This window comes from Hippocampus zosterae, chromosome 1, assembly GCF_025434085.1.
Source record: "Hippocampus zosterae strain Florida chromosome 1, ASM2543408v3, whole genome shotgun sequence".
Taxonomy (NCBI): domain Eukaryota; kingdom Metazoa; phylum Chordata; class Actinopteri; order Syngnathiformes; family Syngnathidae; genus Hippocampus; species Hippocampus zosterae.
The window spans coordinates 33,178,293-33,184,839 of NC_067451.1; positions in this window are offsets into that span (position 1 = coordinate 33,178,293).

The window sequence follows — 6,547 nt, forward strand, 5'->3', positions numbered from 1 at the left end:
TACATAGACTCGATACTGCTTGATTTTAAGTGGACTGAACATTCATTCATTCATTCATCTTCCGAGCCGTTTGATCCTCACTAGGGTCGCGGGTGGTGCTGGAGCCCATCCCAACTGTCTTCGGGCAGTAGGCGGGGGACACCCTGAATCGGTTGCCAGCCAATCGCAGGGCAGTGGACTGAACAAAGTTTTGGAAATGTAAGCATTTTATCACATGTAACCCTGGCAGTGGATGGTATGATGAACAATGAGTTCTGGGTTAAAGTATGCCAAGGAGCATTTTGGGCATTTTGTTTTTTCCCCACAAAGACCAATCTACTCATTTTAAAATTTACTCACACAGTGCTACTCACACTGTAATATCATGCACAGTGTAAGACCTGGTGTAAGGGCAACTAAGCCTTGTTTGCCATCTTGTGGAGAATAGTGATATTACAACTTGAAACTAGATAGTCGAGGAGACAGCAAACAAGCTTGCCTGCAAATAAGCATCCAATTGAAGTCCATTGAAATGTATTAGTGGGGGGGGATGTGGGGTGGGGGGATTTTGTCAGTGTTGTGATCCCAAAGAAATTCTACAAAAATCGCTGATCAAACTCTAATACACATTCTTTCCCAAATATTTCTTTTTTAAATTAAAATGAATCTTGTGTCCACATGTGGCCTGTGGGCCGCCAATAACAGGCCATAACCAGGAATGAAAAGTCTGTGCATGCCTAAAGCAAACTCTACTGGAGCGAAATATTGCAACATCATTCGGTGTGATTCGCTCTTCCTCCACCCCTTTTCCCGAGCCGAAATTGGCCAACATGCATTAGCCGCTAATTGCCAGTTCAGTGGGAAGATGATTAAAAATTTCAGGCAGTCGAGCCAGAGAGGGCACATTTGTTCCCTGTTGGCAGTCAGTGGTTAATTTCGCTCCCTAGCAAAAAGACCCACCTTGCCAAGTATAGTTTTTACTCCTTCACTTCTAGAGGTGAGTATAAACTTTTCAGAATGGCACAACCCAACCTTACCACCCCTGCTCATAGAGAAAACGCAAATAAAGTGCAAAGGCCCTCGCCTCGTGCTCTTTATTGATTCTGTTTTCAACTGGCGTGTTGGCGCAGACGAAATATATTTATAGGGGTGCTGGGAGAATATTTCACTAGCATGTTTCACGAGTCCACGGAACGCAAATCTTCATCATTGCGGCCGAGGTCATGAGATGGAATTCCTTGGACTCGGCGCGCTTCATCCATATACTGTGGAGATATAGTTAATGGCGCTTGGTGAAGGCCAGGAGGAGGCAAAATACAGAAAGAGAGAATTTGCTTTCCCTTTTTTAATAGCTCAAAATACACCCTCCCGTTTTGCGGATTTAATGGTGCGGCAGTATTCTTCGAATGTGACTCAGTAACAGGACCCGGGGGAGAGGCGCATGCTGTGAGAAGTTGTTTAGAAGAAGCTTTTTTGTTTTTTTTGTTTTTTTTTTTAACTACTGTACATCAGCAACTCCTTTCACACGAGGTAAATGGTGTGACAGCATGATGGTGAGCAATCGCATGAGGGATTATCTCACCGTTAGTGTTTGGGAATGGTGTTTGTGACTTCAATTCAAACCCTGCATTCAAGCCATCCCGCACTGTGCCATGAAGCTCATGTTTCAAGGTTACAGACGACGTATGATGAAGTGGTTTGCACAGCGGTGGAGGAGGTCAAGCAGCACAACAAGGCACTCTTCGGTGCCACTGTGCTGACTGTTTTTCATCTTAAGTGTTTTCCAGACTGATTAACTGTCTTAGTGAGTTACTACTGCACTGGTCGAAGTTAGTCATGGACTTGTGTACAAATCCAGGGAAGCACGGACTGCAGTGGTAAACCAAGGACACCTGGAACAGGGTTTTTCTTTGCAACAGCTATTTGGTACCAGCAGTGGCGGGCCATGCATTTCAACCTTAGGCCTTCAGTGACGTCACATACATACACAATACAGTATAGGCTCATCAAGCAGCACTTAATTTCAGGAGCATTTAAAACCATCAAGTATGCATTCACAATTAAGAGCAGGAAACTAAATTTACAGATATTGTCAAAAATACAAAGATGATTTAAAAATGCGAAATAAAATGACAAGAAGAAATGTAAAATAAAATTCATTTACTCACCAATGTAATGCCTGTTCACTGAGCTGCACATCTACGCGAGTGTCCCCAAACGTTTTTAAACGCACCCACCGTAGCTTGTAAGTGCCCAGCCGTGCTCTGATGTTTCCTTGCTGCCTTGGTAAAACAATCCAGTGTGGCTCCAAACACCAAATCGGTCAGTTGCAAGCAATCGGCATTTCCAGCAGTACAATTTGCAGCGTTTCTCAGAGGCTGTGAGCCACAGGTACCGTTCATAATTGCTCGTCTGAAAATGACGGACAAACCCTTTTCCTTGCTGGGACAGCGCAGGAGTTGGGCGACCTCTTCGCACAATATCCAGCTTTTCGTGGAAGGCCCGTCTTGAAAATTGTGTGGAAAGTACTGTAGTTCTGCAACCAGATCAACGTCTTCTCCTTCGGCCATTTTGGGTTAAAATGCAGTGATACCTCTATCAGGCGCTAATCCAATCTTTTTTTTTTTTTAAAAGAATCTTTATTGAACAAATCAGGATACAATTCTCAGTAAACAGAAAAGGCGCTAATCCAATCACCAAACGCGCACGGCTGGTCTCGACGTAAGGCCTTCTAGCTGGCTTTGAAAGGACCGCTGGTCTAGTTATGGTAGAGATCAGTACCTCATTTCCAGTTGCAGATGCTGGTGTGTCAAGGAGGAGAAGCTCAATTTCACATCACATAGATGAGAATGTGTAAGTGTACTGGACTTTATGTGACACGTGTCGTCTGTTCTACTCAATACCAACACATTTTGTTAGCTGCGTTTCCTGTTTCATCAAGTTGTTAGGTAGGAGTTAGCTGAATTTTTTTTTTAATTTTCAAGCTCGGAACAGTTACAAGTGGTCCAAACAGTAGATCTGCCACTTTTGGATTTGATACCATTTGCACTTTTTGATTGCAATGAGGGAAACAAACTCACGTGTAGGTGTGAATATTACACAACTTGGCTTTTGTAGGTCCCTAGCCTGGAAAGAGGAGTGACAGGCATGATGTGAGCAGCTCCACCTCATTAAAAAAATAAAAATAAATAAAATAAACAGCTAGTGAAACGCCCACAAAGAAGTCAACAATCACTTTGAACATGAGACAGGACGGCTCTCCCAATTGGAGGTCTTTTGGCACCTCATGGGAAAAGCCGGTCCTCAGAGCTCATTCGGTCCATCGGTCATGTCTTCTTTCTGGAAGAATTGGGGCCGTCCAAGAAATACCAATTGATAAGACCCACTGGCTGACCTTCATTCATCAGTCAAGCTCTGGCCTTGTGCAGTTGACTTTCAGATTGGTTATGTTGTAAAGCATCAAAATTTTCCGGCGCACTCTGCCAACACGCACTCCCCAAATTCAGATTCTTTGGATTTAGCATCACTCTTTAGTCAGGTATGCCGGTTGCAGTTTGTGTGCAAGTGAACAAAATATTCAGGATGAGCTTGTTCTCACTGGGGCTGCTCCCATTAGGTTCCATCTTAAGAAAATGTAAAAAAAAAGGTATTTCCTTCCACTGCTATGCAGATGACTGCCAGATCTATGTCGCACTGAGCAAAAAAGACGCTTTCTCATTAAGGCCATTTTTATCCTGCCTAGGAGAAATCAAAAGCTGAATGGCACAACATTTCTTGAATTTCAATGAAAAGAAGACAGAAGTGATACTCTTTGTGTCACGTTGTGTCCGAAGCGATAAAATGATCGCTTCGTGCACAACAAGATAATGAGGTGGATCCCCGAAATAGCAGACAAAGAGAAGATGTTCCGAGAACAAATGAATTTTAATACAAAACACAAAATACCCGTCCGGGAGCAACAAACAGAAAACGCTGGTCAAAATCAGGACCAGGGATAAAGGAAGTAAACAGAAAACGCTTGCGAGAAAATGGCAAGGAATATAGTTGGTAACAATAGGAATTGACAAAAGTAGATTTAACGACGCGCAATCACAGTCACAAGGCTACACGGCAACGAATAGATTAGGGCAATAATCGAGAGAATTGGCACGGCGTTGAATACTCCGGCAGTAAGTCAACTGCCCGAGCACAAAGATAAAGCCTGTGTAATCAGTCCTTGATGGGTGACAGGTGTGTCGGCGGTAGGCAGGAAAAGCCTGCCCCCTGCTGGCAAACACGGGACGTGACACTTTGGTCCCAGTGGCCATTGTACAATCCCATCCTGTAGACTTGGGCCCCCTGTTCCCTTATCTTAAGTCAACAGTCTCAAACTTGGGCCTTACATCGGACAGTGATTTGAAACTTGATCGGCAAATCGGTGCCGTTGTATAATCCAGCTTCTTTGACCTGAGACAGCTGGCCAAAGTAAAACCTCTACTCTCTCATGAACACTTTGAGACAGTAATTCATGCCTTTGTCACATAGCGGCTCGATTACTGCAATGCCCTTTATTTTGCTGTCTTCAGCTGGTTCAGAAAGCCGCTGCTCGCCTCTTGACTGGTACTCGTAAGAGCGAGCACATAACTCTGGCGTCCCTTCACTGGCTTCCCATTCATTTTAGAGTTATTTTCAAGATCCTCCTCTTTGTTTTCAAATCTCTGAATAATCTCGCGCCACCTTACCTCTCGGAGCTCATCCGCCCCTACACACCTGCCACAGATCTGCGGACCAAACATTAATCGAAGTACGAAGAACTAAACTGAGGCTCAGAGGGGATCGAGCCTTTTCTGTTGCTGGTCCCTCTCCCTGGACTGACCTCCCACTGAACATTCGGCAAGCCTCCTCGCTGCCCATCTTTAAAACCTGTCTCAAAACTCACTTGCATTCTTTGGCATTTGACTCAGCATGACCCAAATTATGATCTTAGTAATAATGTTTGGTCCTCTCGACTGTCTTTGTTACTGATTTGTTGCTTCACTTTACTGTTGTATATGTTAGTTGCTCCATGTACAGCGCTTTGTGTGCAGCGATGGCTGTTTGAAAGTGCTCTGTAAATACAGTTGATTAGAGTTGAGTTGCGTTTTTGAAGGAGTCTTGGAAATGGGCAAAAGGAAAAAAATGCAGATTTCCTTTTTCTTTTTAGGTATGGCTTATTAAGACGTTTGGGGGAAGCGCACCGTCTGGAAATTTGACAGATTTAATGAGAGTGGCTGTGAAAGAATAGTCCACGTGCTAAAATAATCTTGATGTAATTAAGGTTTTATTATGTGCCGGCGCATTTTGTGTTAAGTTGCATTTAATTACGAAGAAGCCTTATCCCTTTAAAACATTTGAATTATTTATGCTTATAAATTAATAAAAAGAAATCATTCCATTCAAACCACAGCAATATAGGCAACATACTCTTCATGACTTTTTGGAGCACTGAGTGAAAAAGACGACTGCTACGTTAGCTTCTCTCGCTAGCCGCAATGACATCGTTTGGCGATCAAATTGAACTGTCGTCGCTGTTGTCTGGCATTGAAAGTGAGCAGCCTGTTGAGCGTGATAGCCAGGACCAGGACTTGATAAATCACCGGGTGTTCCTGTGGGGGCGCGGGTGCAGATGGATTTCCCAGATAATTAGGGGTGACATTTTCCAAAGGCTCAAGCTGGCATCAAAGTGCACATCAGCTAAGGAGATGCTTGTTTCCTGAGAAAAGCTTCGGAAAGACCCCGATGCCTGCAGGCCCGCTTGCCTTTTCGTGCGTCGTCAGTGGAGCAGACAGCTGACAGGGTGCATTAACACCATGCAGACCAGCATGGAGGCGCGCTGCTTTGACTCTCTCTGGATCAGAAAGCAGCCAGCTTCACAAATGATCACTGACTAGCACAAGTGACTGAAATGCTTCATGACACAGAAACACATCCAGCGCTTTGCTTTAAATTGTGGTTGCTTTTCAGGACACTTCAAGTCTAAGGGCACAGCCTCAACGATGCTTTCGAAAAACAAAACATGACAAGATAGGATGCTTTTGACATTTTAACCTGGTTCACTTTTTTTTGTGTTGTTCTGTCACTTGTTTGATCGTTAAGAATTGTCAAGGTGATACACATTCAATCTCAAGACACCGAAGTTACTGGGATAAAAATCGAATGAGTTGAGTCATGTCATTACTTTGGTGAAGCAAGTCATAAGTCAAGTCAGACTACCTTGTTTGGTCACAGCACCGAAACTGGTAACTTGACTAACGAGTTGAATTCATTCTGTGAACAAATCAAATGTGAGAGAAATTCTACTTCTACGCTGCCTGTGAGTAATGTTGCATTTGGTGTTTCTCTGTGTTGCTGCCTCGTCGTTGTTTCATTCTGTTCCGTTCTCACTGACCATACAGAGTGGACGGTGAAAGCTTCTTGCTTACTTAACCTTTATCGTCATAAATAACTCTTGAAGTACAAGTACGTAACTCAGTCTCGTAACATCGGAGAGATCATACATCACTTCCTGTTTCCTCACCCAAAGCTCTAGTCCTAGCAACATCAACTCAGT